General features: G+C 29.9%; 1 protein-coding gene across 5 annotated transcripts in view; it reads left to right on the top strand.

The window, feature by feature from the left end:
• The window catches only part of LOC113378752 (hepatocyte nuclear factor 4-gamma-like), a 110,470-nt gene that overhangs the window by 56,851 nt on the left and 33,399 nt on the right, over nt 1–20,220 (top strand). The window contains exon 1 of one of the 5 annotated variants that reach the window (XM_026619337.1): nt 17,809–18,373. The exons of the other annotated variants lie outside the window; for them this stretch is intronic. The gene's annotated coding sequence lies outside the window, so the exon portion shown is untranslated. Of the gene's footprint in view, nt 1–17,808; nt 18,374–20,220 lie in introns of those variants that run through there. 5 annotated transcript variants of the gene reach the window in all.

The raw sequence follows: 20,220 nt of genomic DNA, 5'->3' as shown, positions 1-20,220 counted from the left end.
TAGAACGGTTACAATAACTTACCTTACAGAAAGTTAATAAGCTTTCGCAGGTTTTCCAGTAAATAGTAAAAAGTTTTTTGTTATTGCAAATGAAAAAACAATTGGGATCGAAAAGGTCAAACATTGATTTAATCTATATTTTAAACTGGAAGATGTTTCAAAACTTGTACTATTGACTACTATTTTTAACTTCCCGTTTTAACACTATGCTTTAAATACAACTCTTTGTAATAAGGTAGAATTATGTTCATAAATGTAGAGAAAAATTCTTCTAATGATGTTTTTAAATTTTTGATCTTATGTAGTTCTTATATAAAAATCATACATATTTTGGAATTCTCGGCCTAATTAGATACACTTTCTTCAAACTTCATAAATTGTAATCGAAAATACTGTGGCATATATACAGTAGATAATATAATGATAATAATAATAATAATAATAATACTAATATTAAATAGTAGTTTTTCCAAAGGCAGGTCCATGGTGTGAGAGCGCAACAAGTTAATTATTCTCTTTTCCTTCTTTATTTATTATTTCTATTACCATTAATTTTACATTACAATTACTTTTTTCCGCACTTATGAATTTTCCTTTACATACTTCTTCTTCACTTCCTGATCCTGTTGCTTCGACTTTCAGTTCCCTGTATTCTTTTATCTCATCAATCATGTACATTCTTCTTCTCTCAGCCTTTTAGTCCTTCTATTTTACCTTCTTCGACGTCGGGTAGAAACCACTTTTTTGTAGAATGGTTTCGATCCAGTTGCCTTTTCTTTTAATGATCGTGCCCAATATAATAATATACACTAATAATGATAATAATTCAATTTAAAAAATTGAAATTTCTAGGAGTTTAAAATATTTCACGAGTTTTAATACATTTCCATACATTTTGATTATTTACTCTTTATTATGTACCTTTATTTTTATTATTATTAAATAATGTTTATTTATAAAATAAAATGTTATAAAAAAAATGAATAAAAATTCATTAGTACAAAATTCTATTCAAGACAAATATAATTTTATTAAAAAAACATTTAGAAAAAAATAATTGACAATGAGTAAAGAAACTATGCAAACCATCAAAATTATACTCGTATATGGCATAGGAATGAGAATTGAATACAATCAAAGAAAATTGTAACTTGTTACAAAATTCTGTCTCATTGCGTTGTTTATTTTATGTAGTTGATTTTATCAAAAACAAATTCCATTTCTGATGCAATTATTAATAATACATCATTTTGTTTTGGCATGTTGATCATTTTCTGTTTGATGTATATCGATGCAATTTCATAATCGTCTGATGATAATGACATAAGGTTAAACGACCAACTCGTCTGGAATTTGTTTCGTTAATTAGATTCATTTAATTGATCTATGAAAATCGAGAATTAATATTCAAGCATAAATAATTTTCACATAAAAATTATTCCTTTAGTTGCTATCTAAAAACTTTCTATTTCTGTCTATTTAACACGTTAAGGTATAAATAGCGAATGTTATTCTCAACATCAAAAAGAAAAAAAAGAAATTATTTTAATCTTAAATTAAATTGAATATTTTTTGGAAATATTTTTTTTATTTGAAAGTACAATTTTCTCTGAATATAACATTTTTGTTGAAGTTTTCAGAATTATCCGGGCATGAAATTCTCTATATTTTGGATTATCTTGCTTTCTCAGTAGACATAATCAGCTTTTTTTTTATTATCAGCTTTCCGAAGGAAAAATTTATATTTACATGGAAAAATCCGACTTGCTAAAATTGTTTTCTCGATGTTTTAAGTCATTCTGAAACGTTTGAGACCAATTTCGGAAAAGTGTATGTGTTTGTTGGAGCCGATTTTTGACTTTTCGCCGATGTTTTCTAAAAAACGACTGAACCAATTTCAAAAATTTGATAGTTGGCTATGTACATCTAATTTGAATAATGATAATTTTTATTTTCTGTATACATTTATTTTGATGCAAATATGAAGCTTGTTTTTTAACTTCCCGTAGGGTAAGTTATTGTAATGGGCCGAAAATCGGAATTGAAAATTTTTACATTTCTCGACGTTTTGAAGGTTTCTGAACGTTTTGGCATACCTCAGAAAAAATGGATGTGTGTGTGTGTGTGTGTGTATGTGTGTGTGTGTATGTATGTATGGATACAAATTTCCAGTCACGTTTTAGGGCGAACGGATCAACCGATTTGAATGGTTCAAAAAACATTCGATTCCTATTGATAGGGAAAAGAGCTGATTAGTTTTTGGCAAAGGCAGGTCCAGCCGTTTCGGAGATACGGAGCAAAAAGTGCAGAAAATAAAAATCGAATTTTTGAGAGAACGGAGTATCCGATTTGAATGATCTAAAAAACATTCAATTAGTAATGATTGGGAGAAGTGTTTATTAGTTTTTGGCAAAGGCAGGCCCAACCATTCCGAAGATACGGAGCTAAATATGTAAAAAATGGCAGTTTTTGAGAGAACTAAGCGTCCGATTTAAATGATTCAAAGAACTTTCTGCTTTTGTTAACAAAGCAGAAAGTTAACAAAATAATTGATTTTGGGAAAAAAAATTTTGTTCCAACTTTTTTTTTTTTTTTTGTATATCGAAAATATTTCAGATTTTATTTTTAATTCTGACTATAGTTCTAATATACTATACAAATAAATTCAACTCTGCAATTCAGTTTATATAATTCTTGTAAATATTAGGCAATGTTACAATATTTATAATAATCTATTTGAAAACATTCAGTATTCCTCGAACATTTCGTTACGGTACGGGAAGTTCCAGCAATTTGCCTTATGGCACGATGCCATAATTGCCTCAAGACAGAATTCCACTTACAGCTAGTTTTGCATTTTATTGTCTTCTGATATGGTATCATTTTGCCACCATTATATATATATATATATATATATATATATATATATATATATATATATACATGATTATATTTATATCACATATACAGCCTTGACTTAATTATTTCGATATGCAATTCTTTGATTCTGGGACGTTCTTAGTTAGTGTAGAAAGCTGTAAATATTTTTTTTAATTCCAATATGATCATTTCCAATTAGTAATTTGATGCTAATGACCAGCACATATCTTAATTATTCTGATGCAAAATTATTGATGTATTGTTTAAACTGGCGAATTATATAGAGATAGCATTTCATTTTTTAGAGAATTATTTGTAGGTTCTGATCTTGATAATACATATTTTATATAAATATTTAGTCACAAAATTCATGATGACACCAAACCAGACCCAAAATTGACAACTTTTAGTATCGAAACGAAACACTGAGATTTATTAGATATCCGAATTAATTTCTTGGATTAAAATGATTTTGGCGTTAGTAACATGTTTTTTTTCTAATTGTTACGGTGTGAAATTATTGATATACTATTACATAAGGATTTTCTTCCTCTTCTGGTGATTTTTTCTTGATTTGCTCATTTGTGATATGTGTAGACTAAATATAAAGTCAAGTGCATAGTTCAAATCGGTTAGAAAATCAAAATATAAACATAAAAAGAGTGCGCGTAAGGTTCACACGCGATTGAAGTAAAACTTATTTGCTACTGTACAAGATGGCATATGGTAAAAATAAATGCATTATATAACAATTTTGAATAATGTTTATTAGTAATATGGTAACACTCGTGATGCACACATTTATTAGTGTCAACCATTATACACATTAATATAATGATAAATTATAAATTATATATTTATAATAGCATTAAAAATATATATAATATTTAAAAACAATAATGTAATTAAAATCATACTTCAAATATGACATGATCGGTTTGTCATTGTAATTAGCATTTAGAAATGAACATTCATTAGAAAAATGAAGTAATTGTTGATTAATAAATTCTATAATATTTGTTCACACAGTGGATTATGTTGAATAACACGACTGTATTCACATACACGACGACTAATCACAATCGATCGGTATAGAAATGATATCATCGAGAGCGAATGACGAATCATTGGCACTCGACTCGGCAGTAACGCACTTCCGTTGCATTTGTACGGATTTACGACCAAGTCGCGCCTAAAGAAGTTTTACTTCAAAAACATAGTCAGTATTAGATTAATTCACTTAAGTATTATAAAAATATAAATCAAAACTAAAAATTTATGATAAATTCTAATAAAAAAATCATAGGAAATTCTAATAATAGAGTAAAGATGTTAAAGGAATAAAATATTTACAAAGAGCCGCAAGGCCGCTAAACTGACAGACATGGGCAAAATTAAAACAATGAACTTTATGGTTGAGTAGTCCAGGGAGGTGAATTGCCTTGGTCTAAGCCTGGACAGGAAACTCAGCTTCACCAAACATGCAATCTTCAAAATTGAACAGACGTTGATGAATTTGATGAGACATCTCTTGAACCATAAAGCCCGCTGAGCATTAAAAAACAAATGGACAAAATATTTAACACTAATTCGACCGATATCGTTGTACGCTGCTCCCGAAAGCGACTACAAGGACGAATTCACGGAGAATACAGACTATACAGAACAAGGCACCTTGACTAGTACTAAACTAACCGAGACACCCCCTGACGAGACACTATTATTCAACAAAATACATGCACGAACAGACGGACGTACTGAGAGCATATGACTATATAAAGAAGCTAACTGATTGTGAGAATTTTTACCTCAAATGTAGGGATCACGACAATTTAACATCCAAGCACCAACTTACAAGAATAATATTTTGGTATGGCTAGCACGTCATGTCGATCAACCCATGACGACAATTCGAACATATGAAAGGACTTGACATAATGTTTTATAATTCTTCTTAGGGGAGCGTCCATTAATCACGTGAGCCAAGTTTTCAAGTATTTTTTGACCACCCCCCCCTTTCCCCTGGTGATACATGACGATATACAAAATTAGCCCCTCCACCTAGCATCACGTTATTTTTAATTGCTAAAAACTTATTTTTTTTATTTTTTTCTGAAAATGTTTCAATTTAAAGAAAAAATCAGTTAAAAAATAAATACGCGTGATATCTTACCATATCCCCTACGTGATATTTTGTGATATACACCTAAGTCTGTTTTTTACACGGTCTTTTTGTACACGGTTTTGATATAACACGGTTTGAAAATTGAATATTTTTAATTTTTTTACACGATTTTATTCCATTTAGCACGATTTGAAATTTCATGTACTTAAATTTTTTTGTCAAATTTAATTTTTGCGATGTATGTTCATATCACAAAAAAGTATATATATAACCATCGATAGTATCGATAGTTTGCGAACACTAGCATAAATATTTAAGTGAATTCCCCTTTAGCGCGTACAAACAATTTTTACTGGTCAAAGCAAATGTGAATAGCACTAATTTAGGGGAATTATTATTAAAATAAACATGAATTCTTGTTCTTGAAAATTCTTGTTTTTCACTAATTTTAATAGGTTTTAGAGAGTAGGACAAATCACCCATTTTTGTATAAGATCAATGTCTTTTTTTACACGTTTTTTTTTACACGGCTTCTTCTGGAACCAATCTTCGTGTAAAAACAGACTTAGGTGTATTGTCAACCTCCCCCCCCCTCCCTCTAAAATCGTCACGTGATTAATGGACGCCTCCTTATCAAGAGAATTATTATAATATTCAATAATTAAAATAATCATTGATTACGATATTTAAAAAAAAATCAACATTTTTTTTCGGAGTCTTGGTAACTGCTTTTCTTTCTTGATCACTTTCAAGAAAAAGAAATGTACTCTTATATCTATATAAGATTATAAGAGTATAATATCTTTGAGTAAAAAACTTATATATTACCCACAAATTGTAATTTACCATATACAATGTAATTAAAATACATGTAATTAAAACATGTAATTAAAATGAATTGAACAAAATTCAGTACATATATATTTCGTTTTCGAGATCAAGGTTGTCCATTTTGGGTGTCCCGGGTTTGTCCTAGCACGATAACATTATTTTCTAATTTTTATTACATCCATAAATTTTCTAAAGACAAATCGATGGTATAAAATAAACACGTTGCTATTTATCATTTGATAAATTTTCTGACTGTATTCTCACAGTTTTTGTTGATATAGAGTAAGAATGATTTTAGTATTTCTTATCTGTTGATCCGGGTCAGACGTTGATAACTCCTGGGCGTCTCTGTCCGATTAACGAACACTGGCTAACAACTTGCACGGAATATTCCAAATAATTATTTCATGCCTGGGACATTTTTGTGCTTCCTATTTTTTATCGTTATTTCTAGTCTGATAATTAATTGTTTTAATGAGACTTATCTCGATTCATGTAAACAAACATAATGTTTACATTTTTAAATTTGACTTCGAACAAAAATTATTTGAATGCAGAAAACTTTAAAATTAACATTTATTGTAACAAAGTTTAATATACTTATTTATTTAAACTGTAGGACTACTTAGTTGTATTCACCTTTAAAGTTTGTCTTCTAACAATGTTAGACATCAGCAACTAGTAGACAAATAGTCCAGTCATTTAAGCTCTAATTAAATAAGAATCTCGGAATTTGAGATACCCAGCTGTAAGTCTGTAAATACTTGTATATTGATACCCTAAAAGTTGTCCTAAAACCTACATATGGTAATTACACCCTATCATATGTAGGTTTTGAGACAACTTTTAGGGTGTCAATATACAAGTATTTACAGACTTACAGCTGGGAATTTTGAATTCCGAGGTGAACTTACTATAATGACTGGACTAAAATGCATTTTAGCAGTTTACATTTTTTTGTATTGTCAACGATAATTATTTGTTTTGGAGTTCAACATATTCAGACAAGTTTAAAAATTTTAGATTATGTTGATAGTATTTTTTATGCATTTCTTTTTGGCGATATACCAAATTTTATTTTTGTTGTTGTACAACTACTTTATAGTTTTGGCAATTGCATAACCAACTAGCTGTAAGTGGAATTCTGTCTTAAGGCAATTAAGGCATCGTGCCTTAAGGCAAATTGCTGGAACTTCCCGTACCAAAAATTATTATTTTTTTAAAAACGATTAACATTTTTGAAAAAAAAAATACTTTGAAAAAATAAGATTTTTGAGAAACTATAAATTGGACAAAAAATTACTTTTTTTTTGAAAATTTTTTTTAAAAAAAAAAATTTTTTTTTAATTTTTTTTTTTTTTGAAAAAATTTTTTTTTTATTTGACATATTGTGGAAGATCTGAACTTTCTTTTCAAAGCAATCAATCGTACTGCTTTAACTGCATAGGGACAAAATATAAAGCGCGTAAGCGCCGCGTCGCTGTCTAAAGCATAAGCATTGGTACGGAACCCATAGGAATGTTAACAAATTGTATACTTATTGTTAAAATCTCTATGAAATATCTGATAATTTTATGAGCATATGTCTAATGATCATTTTTGACCGCCAAATGGCTCATTTTTTTACTTTTTCCTCCATATCTCCGAATCCGCTAGACCTACCTTCATGAAAATTTTATCGATTCTTCACCTTGTCAATACAAGTGAAATGTTTTTTGAATTATTCAAATCGGACGCTCCGTTCTCTCAAAAACTGAGCTACCGTTTTCGGCACTTTTTGCCCCGTATCTTTGGAACGGCTAGACCTGTCTTTGCCAAAAACTAATCAGCACGTCTCCTTATCAATACGAATCGAATGTTTTTTGAATTATTCAAATCGGTTGACCCGTGTTCCCGAAATCGTCGACGAAAATTTGTATCCGCACATACATACACACACATACATACATACATACACACACACATACACACACACACACACACACATACATCCATTTTTTCTAAGGTATGCCAAAATGTTCAGAAACCTCTGAAACGTAAAGATATATAAAAATTTTCATTTTCGATTTTTTTGCGATTACTATAACTTGCCCTACGGGAAGTTAATAAAGTTGACCCAAACTTTGCTTTATTTGCAGTTTTGTTTCTGCACAAATGTATATCCAGATATTAGTATTTTTGCCTGGACTGGGTATTCGCTTATGATACATCACACATAATCTGACAATAAAAGATATCAATATACATATCTTTTTGGTGATTTTGTGATCTATAACTTTTTGAAGTGATAAATTGATTGATTACACTGCGCGACCTGAGATGTTATGATGATTTTTAAGTAATTCGACGACGATGATTCCACAAACATTAACAGAAATTTGCTCTAGTTTTTGAGATATGCCAATGAGCCAGTTTTACCTCAAATTACAATAAAATATACAAAATATTTTATTGTATGCCTTCTAAAGTCTTTTTATATGATTTTCGAGCGTAGACAAAGCCTGATTGATTTTGTCCTAAGCTCCAACAATTACCAGTCATCATGTGAAAGTCCCACCTCCCTTGATATCGCACTTTCAAAGTCCTGATGTCTTGGTGGATGGATACTCTCGCCCTGCTCTTCGCTAATATCTCCAAGAATTTTCACAAACCGTTTTGAATGAGAGTACGGGTAATGAATTCAAATCAATTACATCAAACATATCAGTTTCTAATTTCTCCTGTCTTTTTTTTAACGTTGGTTTCTACATCCATTACATGGTAGGCAGGAGATGTTGATATTCTAGGTTGTTCATAATTAGCATGGATAGATGTCGTGTAGCAGTTGTGGTTTATAATCATTTGCTTTTATTGCCTGAATTTGTTCTATTAATATTTACCACGCAGAAGAAACAATCGTCGTGGTGATTCTGAGGTTTTTTCTAAATGACCGAGGTATTAAAATTATAGCATTTCTTTTTACTTCTGGATAATAACGTAAACATACTACGCAATTTTTTCACATAGTACGAATTCGTTCACATAGTACGAATGAACGAAGAACCAATGTTTTATATTGATAGCGCAATTCAGTTTGAAAGTACTTGTGCGATGTCTTTACGCAGTTCGACATATGTTTCTGGTATTTGTCGAAAACATATTAACTTCAGATGTAACAAATACTATCTGGATTATGCACACAAGGTCTGACAGTCGAAATAATACCGAAAACAGCAAATAAAACTCTTATTTATTGACACTGAAACGGCTAATTGGGAACGGAAAATAGAAGGTACATTTGGAATCATCGTGCAATTCTAAGTGGATTTAAAAAATAAGTTCGAGGAAGAAAGTGCAATTTTTGTCGCACAGTGTTATCCAATCTGAATAGGATAGGATTATTTAAATTTAAAGGCTTGGACTCTTTTCAATATTTTGTGGATAGGACTTTATCATTTTTAGGACACATTTGTAGAAAAGTAATAATAAAGCGTACCTTAGTATTCCCTAATACGTAGTCATTTTCTTTTTAATTTTTACTGTGTAAGTTTTATTTCTATTATTAGATTTTAATAACAGGTTATGATTGTTATGCCTATTAGCCTATTATATGGGATAAATAAAGATACGGTAGAGCGGGTAAAAAAGTCCATCACTATTATCTCAAAAACAAGTAAAGTATTTTTGGGTGTAAGAGATTTTTAACAATACTATTTTGAAATAGAGGGCAAAAGATAGGTATCTAGCCATTGTCTTAAATCGAGCGAAGAAATAGCGTGTTTTTTATTTCTTTTTAATCCGACTATGGGGAGCTTTTCCTACCCCATGTACCTGGGCAGCTTTATCTGCAATTAAATTCTTAGGCATAGTTAGGAGTATAGAAACAGTCTAATTGAATATCTAAATAGCCTAATAAGGAAGTTGATAGATCGATTTATAACAGAAGAATTATAAAAAATAACTACGTATTTTAAATCTACTATTTGGTAAAAATCCATTTTATCTTTTTCTGTTCTTCTTTGTACTATCGTCACTGTAAAGGGCTGTACTGGACAATGGATTTAATGTCTCATTTAGGTATATCAACCTTTCAGCATGGATTGGTCAACTTCAAGTATTCTCACTAAACTATTCAAATATGTACTGCACTATTCTTCTTTTATCAAATGTAGTGTTCCTAAAATGCTTGTTAATTATTCTCTATAAAATATATTCGTCATCAGCGATATGAGCGGAAGTGTGTTAGCATTTTTAGCAAGTCATCATGTTTACAAGACTCATCACGTTCAAGAAATTTTATCTCATAATACAATTTAAAACAAATATAGTAGACCAACGGTAATCTGACAAATTTATTATATGTACGAATCATTCAAACACCAAGGTTTCCGTCCAAATACTTCTTCTAATTTCACTTATAGAGCTGTCTGTGATAAAAACTTAGTCTAGCATCTACTGCTTCCGTGTTCGATACCCATATCGGCTTGCTTGATATCAAGTAGTAGTCATCACATGATTACTCTAGATTATAGATCTAAATTATGATGAGAGAGAGAAAAAAGGTTTGGTCAAAAGTACTAAATTAGTATATTAAAATTATATCACTATTAGAAATGACTACCTAGTTGCCTATTTTAAATTAACAAAACAATTACTGGATATCTTAATATAATTATACTAATTCAAATAATAAACATTTCATTTATGAAAGTCATCATTCAATTAAATGGCCTTGATCTTTTCATTAATAAAAACATATTTTTTTTATTCTCAAACAAAATAAACTTTTAACTAGTACAAACTAGAAAATCATTGATTTTAATATTTTTCTATAATAAAGTAATTCAAGGTTGTAACACAAATCTGGTGGGTCTTATGAGGTTTTCTTAATAATTTTACAGTCAAATTTAGTAAAAAATTGTTTTTAATTATTTGTTCTAGATTTCATCCGGTGTACTGTTTCCTCTGCCAAATTAAAAAATATTTCAACCCATATATTTATATCAGTTAAATTCAATGCAGAAAATATTAATAAAAATGTGTACCTTTTAAGAAACTTTTGAGCCCAATTTTTTAATGTGCAAAATATATTTAGTAATAAGAAAATCAATTATCAGTGAATATTTAAAACGCGTGTCCTGATTGATGGAACCAAAGAATAGACAAAAAATGCATATTTATAAACCGTATTTTACTATTCATGTTAATTATATGATAGATTTTTTACTTTGCGTATCGTGTGTACCTACTTATTTCTAATCTCGTGAATATTTGCCTCTGCATGGAAATAAAATGTACAGATCATTATTTCAGATGGCATTTAATTTGCATAGTTACTTATTACACAACCTGATCTACAATTTTCTTATTATTTTGTTAGTCGCATGAGGAGCAGCGGTTTGCAACCTGAGGGGAATAATTATTTTAAGTAATATAACCACAAATTATTTAGATATTACAAATTGGAATATCATATATATGAACAAATTATAGAAGTATTTACTAAAACTGCCAACACGCAAGTAATTTGTTAAAAACATCCCAAACAACCATAACAGGTGGAACATATTGCCTTAATTCACTCCGATGTAATATATTTGTTGGAAATATTTAGTAATTTTTTAGTCTGGATATCACTTACGTCCAATATACAAAAATTATAGCTAATATATAGAGGTTTCCGTACGTTATTACAAAATAGTTCAGACATGCATCTTTTAAATATATTGTTTTATTATAGAAATTGACACTAGAGTTAGACATTAACAATTAAAATATTTAAATTTTGCTAATTGTATTATGTTAATGATTTTAAAGGTAGAAAAAATAAAAGTAATAAATAGAAGAATTTTTTATCAATTTATCAATTATTCATTAATAATTTAGCCTGTACTTTAAGTAGTAAATATAGTACTACAAATAGCAGCCTAATATGAAATAATTTTTAAAAGTGAGGGTACGTTTGTTTATGCAGGTTAATTGTGATCTTATATGTGGAAGGAAATTGATATGAGGTCATATATAAATTATCATGTTTCAAATAGAGTTTTTATTTGTTTTTAAATGTTTTATGGGAAGTTAGCGAGCTTTTACCACAATGTTTCAAATTCAAATGTCGCGTTGCATGCAACCTAATATCAAGCAGTATGTTTTTCATTTTTACTTGAAAAGTAAATAAATACGTTTCCAAATGAAAATAACATTGCTGAGCGTGCTCCAGGAGGTTAAAATCTTACAAAAATATATTAAAATTAGAATGTCTTCACAAAATAACAATAACCATTAAAACAAATTATAGAAAGCTAAATTTCACTTCTTGTTTAAAAAAAAATCATTTATAATTTATATACATTTCAATTATAATTATTTACATATTTAACTTCCCGTAGGGTAAGTTATAGTAATCGCAAAAAATTTGGCTCAGAAAAAATCGATGTATGGATGTGTGTAGATAAAAATTTTTGTCGACGATTTTGAGAACACGGATTAACCGATTTGGGTATTTCAAAAAACATTCCGTTTGTATTGATAAGGAGACGTGTTGATTAGTATTTGGCTGAATCAGGCTCAGCCTTTTCGAAGATACGACACAAAAAGGACCAAAAATGATAATTCCGGAGATAACGGAGCGTCCGATTTGAATTATTCAAAAAAACATTTTATTTGAATTGACAAAATGAAGAACTGGTTATATTTTTATGAGTTTTATGTGTTTCTATAGTTATATAGAAGGTTAGATTTTTTGCTTTTTGTATTTTGTTATTGAAATATTCCTTGGAATTGAGTTTTTCATCTAACAAGTTACTACCCTCATTTTGCCTAACAAGTTAATAGTGTCATATTAACGTAGTACTGCTTTGAATTTATATTACAGTTTAAAATATTATTTACAACCATTAATATTTCGTATCGATGCCACAGGTTGGAAACCTCTGCTTTAGAATGTGGTTATTCGGAATGAGTCGTATTCGTGTGCAAAAACTTATTTATCATTCAATAATTAAAATAAATTATAGTTTAATAATGTTGATCTTGTTTTTCTTGTCATATTCATTGTTCGCATAAAGTGTTATCAAGATAAATCGATTGCTTGGTACTTAACTTGAAAATATACTCTTGTATGTTAAGTTAACCAGTTTATCTGATATTTATTCTAAAGAAAAATGGTTCGAAGTATTTCAAGAGTTCTATGATTCAAATTAATGATATTTTCAGTTCTAGTTATGTTTATTAAAATAAGTTTAATATAACTGTTTAAACTTCGATTACAGCACTTTCAATGATGAGTGAGATTTTTTCAAACTTGTAATTTCACTCATAAAGCATTATAATGAATCTTACTGTACTGTTCCAAACTTTTCAAATGTTCCAAATTATAAGTAATCTGTAAAAAAATCCTCGAGTTGTGGTGCAAGTGGTAAAACTTTGACCTTGTAAGCACAAAGTTTTGAGTTCAATTCCCGCGTTTTATGCAAATGTTGAGAAGCAATAGTGATAATTATTTATAAATAAATAATTATATTATATAATAAATATTATATGAATCATAATTATGTTTTCTAGTGATTATCAAATCAATACTGGAATAAGTTAAAATATCATAGAGTAGAGCGGAGCACAAAGGTCCAATTTGACTTTTGGCAATTATACTGTGAAAACCAAACCAATTTCCTCAAAACAAATAACACATATGAAACAAACAATTATTTAACTATATTCAGTAAAATTCCCAGCTAATTCATCATTCTAGAACTATGTTTTTTTTGCTGTTTTTCAAAAATTTGTAACCTGGTCTTTTTTTGGACAATGGCAGGGTAAAATTGGAATGTCAGGGTGCAAACAGATCCAATTTCTTACTTTTAATTTTGAAGGGAATTTGAGAAATAATTGCTACATTATTCAACCAATGCAAATTATGAGCATTTTTACAGAGCTAACACTGCAGAGAACCTTAATCTGGTTTTCGTCAGAAATATTCATTAGCTGAGTTGGAATAACTATTAATTTAATTTATCTCTTGTGAAATTTATTTTTTAACTTAATTTACTTTTTTAATTACTATTTTTGTATTATTCACACCTTCGCCAGGGTCCCTTTTACCCTCCTAACCACATGTAAGTAAGCTTTTATAAAGGTTATATAAAACATAAAAATCATGAACTTAAAAATAACAATAAATCTTATGAAACATTTAAATAACGTATACTTAAAAATATATTAAGTTCTCGTAAACTAAACAACAGTGCTCATAACCAACACAAAAACTAACAACATCTAACAAAAACTAACACAAGAAATTACTTTTGTTTTAGAGTTTCGAACATGGTCATTTAACTCCTGATAACGGGTTAAATTGATTTAACTACACAAATTTTGCCCTTTACTTTGAAATATTGTTGTTATAAATTTTCTAACTTTGATGGTTCTTGAGATAATGGTGGTGGATCTTTTTACCCGCGGACCTTCAACTTAACTTCACTTGCTCTACCTAAATTAAAATTAGAAAAAAAATTAGAATAGAGTGGTCTTCTAATAACCAAAATCATAAAATAATTATTACAAACAATAATTATCACAGTAGCTTGTAGAATGACACATTCTGATTGCTGTTCAAAAAAAGATAACTCTTGGTCGTTAACATTATATTACAATAGAATCTCATTGTCGGAATTATTTAAACATAGGTCCAGTCAATAAATCAGAAACGGGTTTACAAATGTTAAATGTTTCTAATTGACAAACATTTATTGTGATTATGTGTAAAGAGACTAACGTCATTGAACAAGTCACAAAAATTTTTGATTGAAGTCTTTGTATTTTAATTTTACCATTTCATCATTATGCTACTCTATAGATGCGGGTATTTTTTCACTTTGAAAGACATATGTTTGTCATTCTTTCCCATAATATTTACCATGACAAATATGGTGTTTTTTATATTAGATAATATTTTAGATTATTCACTTAAAGACATTTTTATTCTTTCGAAAATAAAAATTGAAAATGAATTTTTTTGCATATCTTTACATTACAAAGCCTTTTGAAGATTTGGGCAAACCTTACAAAAATTGGATGTATGTGCGAGCGTTTGTGTGTGTGTGCGGATACCAGAGCACGGATCAACCGATTTGAATGATTAAAAAAACATCCGATTCCTATTAATGGGGAGGCGTGCTGATTCGATTTTGGCAAAGGCAGGTCTAGCCGTTTCGAAGATACGGCACAAAAAGTGCCAAAATTGGTGATTCAGTTTTTAAGAGAACGGAGCGTCCTATTTCAATTATTCAATAAACATTTCACTTGTATTGACAGAATGAAGAATTGATTGAATTTTTTGGAAGGCAGGTCCAGCGGTTTTGGAGATCCAGAAAAAAAGTTAAAAAATATACCATTTGGTGGTAAAAATGGTCATTAGACAGCTGCATATCTAATTGTCCGATATTTTATAGAGGTTATAATAATAATCTGATTTCTTCGACTTGAAGGAGTTTCAAAATTAAAATTACGCACGAGAAGTTTCAGCAATTTGCTTTAAGGCACGATGCAATGCACTACTAATTTTATATATAAATCTAGAGTTTTGTACTAATATTATACAAGGATTTTAAAATATTAGCCAATGAAATGATTTCGGAAAGATTATCAACTCTGATTATATAGCCATATAATAATAATATTCAAAAATATGCCGTTATAGTAGCTATATCCGGATTTTCGTCTAACCTTGTTCGTTCCGGTTTGAAGATCCGTGTCTAAAATGATGGATGGATTTCAAAAGTCGTTTAGTTTATCAATATTTGTTTATGAAGCGAGAAGCCCAGGTAGTTGATATTACCTTTAGGTACAATGCCAAGCACCGCATACGATTTCACTGTGCGTAGTAAAGGCGAATATTATAAAATAGTCGATAATTATAATTCGAATGTGAAATGAATTTTTTAACTTCCCCTTGGGTAAGTTCTAGTAATCGCAAAAAATCGTAAATGAAAATTTTTGCATATCTTTCCGTTTCAATATTGGCATACCTTAGGAAAAATTTATGTATGTGTGTGTGGATGCAATTTTTCGTCGACGATTTCCAGAACATGGATCGACCGATTTGAATGATTAAAAAAATATTCGATTTCTATTGATCGGGAGATGAGCTGATTATTTTTTGGACAAGGCTGATCAGCCGATTCAAAGAGACGGGGCAAAGTGTGCCTAAAATGGTGTTTTAGTTTTTGAGACAATGGAGTGTTTGATTTAAATAATTCAAAAAACATATTACTTATATTGACAAAATGAAGAACAGAATAATTTTTTGGGAAAGCAGGTCTAGCGGTTTCGAAGATCAAGTAAAAAAATGTAAAAACCTAGTGGTGCATGACATCGTGCCTTGTCAAATTGCTGGACCTTCCCGTACCGAATATAAAAATTTAAAAAAAACTTAATTTAAAAACAAAAAATGAGATTTTCGATATCTTTGAAAAAAATGACTTTTTTATAAATTTTGAAGTAATTCATATTTTGAAATTTTTTGAAAATCTTTATAAATTTTGAAGTTTTATTTTATATTTTGAAATTTTTTGAAAATCTTCTTTATAAATTTTGAAGTTTTATTTTATATTTTGAATTTTTTTTTAAAACTTCTTAAAAGCAATCGTGCTGCGTGACTGTTTTAGAGAAGAAATATAAAGTCTTACGGATAAACATAGGTACGGAACTCATAGAAATGTAAATAAAATTTATATTTATTATTAAAATTACTCGAATACAAATTTCCGTCGACGATTTCGGGAACACGGATTAATTGATTCGAATAATTAAAAAAAACATTCGATTTCTATTGATAAGGAGACGTGCTGATTAGTTTTTCAAAAATGATCCTTTGTCATATCCGACTCAAATTATCAGATATTTTATAAAGATTTTAATAATAACTGCAATTTTATTTGCATTTCTATGGGTTATATTATTAACTTCTCGTAGAGTAAGTTATAGTAATCGCAAATAAATGGAAAATGAAAATTTTTTATATATCTTTACGTTTTAAAGGTTTTTGAACATTTTACCTTAGAAGAAATTGATGTATGTGTGTATGTGTGTATGACTGTACGTGTGTGTGTGTGTGCGCGGATACAAATTTTTGTCGACGATTTCGGGAACACCGATCAACCGATCTGAATAATTCTGATTCGTATTGATAAGGAGACGTGCTGATTAGTTTTTGGCGAAGGCAAAAAGTGCCAAAAATGGTAACTCGGTTTTTAGGAGAACGGAGCGTCCGATTTTAATAATTCAATTTTACTTGTATTGACAAGTTGAAAAACTGATTAAATTTTTCGGAAGGCAGGTCCAGCGGTCATGGACTCTCAATAAAAATAAGTCAAAAAAATGTCATTTTGCGACCAAAAATGTTTATTGAACATATGTACATCAAATTATCAGATATTTTATAGATTTTATAGATTTTAATAATGTGTACACATTTTGTGTAATTTTTTTGGGTTCCTTACCAAGATTTAATTATGGTACGGGAAGTTCCAGCAATTTACCTTAAGGCACGATGCCATGAACCACTAGTTTTATTATATTTCGTCTAAAACGGCTATGCAGCGCGATTGCTTTGAAAAAAAATGTAAAAAATCCAATTTTTTGAAAAAGTCCAACTTTTTCAAAAACTTCAAAATTCTCAAAAATCAAAGTTTTGAAAAATCTTAATTTTCAATACGCAAACTTCCAGCAATTTGCCTCGAGGCACGATGCCATGCACCACTAGTTGTGATTTTGTCGATCCGATCCGAACCAATCCGACCAGTTGGTTCTTATTGTGGTTGGATGTAGCGATGTAGGTTACGCCATCGTGTGTCGTCTGGTCGAGTATTCGATTAGCGCGAGAGTGTGTGATTGTGTTTGTGATTGTGAATGTGTGCAATCTATTACGCGTTGACGTCGGATCGAGAATCGGCGGGGAATTCCGTCCATAGTATGCGATAGAATAGTCCGATGCCGATGCGCTGCCTGGCGTGCGGTTAGTCGTGATTTCGAGAGCCGCTCGGTTTGCTTTGTCGTCGTCGTGCATTCGTGTATTTGCTTTTCGTCCGTAATTTAACACGTGCTTCACAGTCAAAACAACTGTTCAACATTGCCACGACACTGTACGACTGTATGGCTGTTAGATAGTAGTGCAACATCAGTTCTTATTTAGCTAAGCAATTTATTTCGACGTCGGTCACGTTAATGAGTCCTCTGCTCGTCGTAACAGCGTTTGGTTCGCTCGCTCTACGATCGTAACCGACCGACTGACGTTTATCAACAAACGGCTTTAGAGTTATCTGGAAAATAGTGTATACAACGCTTAGTTCGGTGTCTATGGTTTAATTTTTTTTTGTTTTTCCCCTGTTAATTCGGTTAGTGATGTGTGAAATCGATTGTGTCTCAAGTTTAATGATACTCTGTGTACGATTTGTTTGTGCTACATTCGCTACATTAGCCTGATTGCGTAAATGACATCTGTCAATTGCGGGCACGTGTAGCAGCTAGCTGACCCTGACTCAGCACTGACCTATCTCTAAGGTGAGTGTTTATGCGTAATAGCGACTTCACGGAAATATTTAATGTGTTTATTGAAAATATTCACTGTTGTTAGAAATGCGTCACATAAGCTAATGAAATGACTTGCACATTATCTTCGCGATGATGCAACGATTCGAACGAAATTATAAACCATTATGAGCTATTTTCTACTCTTTACAAATTCAATTGATGATGCTGACCTAGCAAGTTTGTACTAAAATTATACCGTCAAAATAACTCTGTTTATCTATCGGCATTCAGTGATTTTGAATGATTTTACTGAAATATATTTGAAATTTATGTTCGTTAGAGATGTAACGGATATCCGTTTATTATCCCACTTCCGGTCTATACGGCTTGATCTGATTATCCGACAGAACAGTTCTGGTTACCGGCGTATTTGTTTACTCGTAATTTGAATGCAAAGAAATATTAGCGTTTGTAAAGATTTTGATATATAGAAGATATGTATTTTAATTTAACAGTTAATCTAGTCGTTTTTATATGCATTTTTAACTTCCCGTAGAGCAAGTTATTGTAATCGTCTAAATATCGAAATTGAAAATTTTTACATTTTATCGTTTTAAAGGTTTCTGAACATTTTGGCATACTTCAGAAAAAAATGATATGTGTGTGTATGTATGTATGTATGTATGTATACAATTTTTCGTCCACGTTCTCGGGCGCACGGATCAACCGATTTGAATGGTTTAAAAAACATTCGATTCCTATTGATAGGGAGATGTGCTGATAGGTTTTTGGCAAAAGTCGGTCCAGCTGTTTCGGAAATACGAAGCAAAGAGTGCGGAAAATAGAAATCGAGTTTTTGAGAGTACTGAGCATCGAATTTTATTCTTTTAGCTTAATCTCTAAAGCTCACTAATATACTTCAAATAATTAATTTTATGTTTGCAATTCAGTTTATATCATTCTCATAAATCTTAGACAACATCCTTATTTTAAAGTCGATTGGTTAAGTTTTGTTTTCTGTAAACATATATTTTAAGTTACAGAATTTATAATAATCCATTTGAAAATATTTAAAATTCCTCGAATATCTCATTACGGTACGGGAAGTTCCAGCAAATTGTTTTAAGGCACGATGCCATTCACCACTAGTTTTAATTTTCATTCATCAATTTTAAAGCTTTACAAAATCTTACAAAACGGTACTCGAAGTTCCAGCAATCTGCTTCAAAATAAATAAAAATTCATACACTTTATACTCCACTTATCGAAATTTTATTGGCAGTTGCTGATCCAAGACCCTTTTTGATAACGACTATATAAAATATTTATCATTTTATACTACGACTTACAAGAAGATAGAATCGATACACAGATATTTGATGGTAAAAATGTAGTAGATTATTTGCTTTTGTACAATTTATGTTAATCGGATAATTTAAAGTTGTAGAGATAACGAACAATTATGGGATTAATGTTTTGAAAAGCATAACAATTTTTATTTTTTATATCAGTATCAGAATTATGATATATTTTTCTGATATTTTACTGTCTGGAAAAATGGTAAAATTTAATATATATATATATATATATATATATATATATAACATTTTGAGTAATTACATTTTTACAATCGCACTGTTTATTTGTAGTGAAACAGTAGTTGCTTAATTTAGTGTATATTACCCTAGGCCCACTCGTGCTGAAATTCGTGCGGTGTGGAAATCCATATACAATTATTGATGAAATATAATTGGAAAAACAACTATAATAGTTCTCTATAGTTGTAATTAAATATATAAAATCATTATTTCAATCGTGAATTGCCATGATACTTATAAAATTGCTGTTAGAATTAATTGCAATGCTTTAATTACCGA

This window comes from Ctenocephalides felis, unplaced genomic scaffold (assembly GCF_003426905.1).
Source record: "Ctenocephalides felis isolate EL2017-DRISC unplaced genomic scaffold, ASM342690v1 CF-g0.4_SCAFFOLD_01886, whole genome shotgun sequence".
NCBI classification, from domain to species: Eukaryota; Metazoa; Arthropoda; class Insecta; order Siphonaptera; family Pulicidae; genus Ctenocephalides; species Ctenocephalides felis.
The sequence above is the reverse complement of the archived record's forward strand: the minus strand, read 5'-3'. Positions and strand labels throughout refer to the sequence as shown.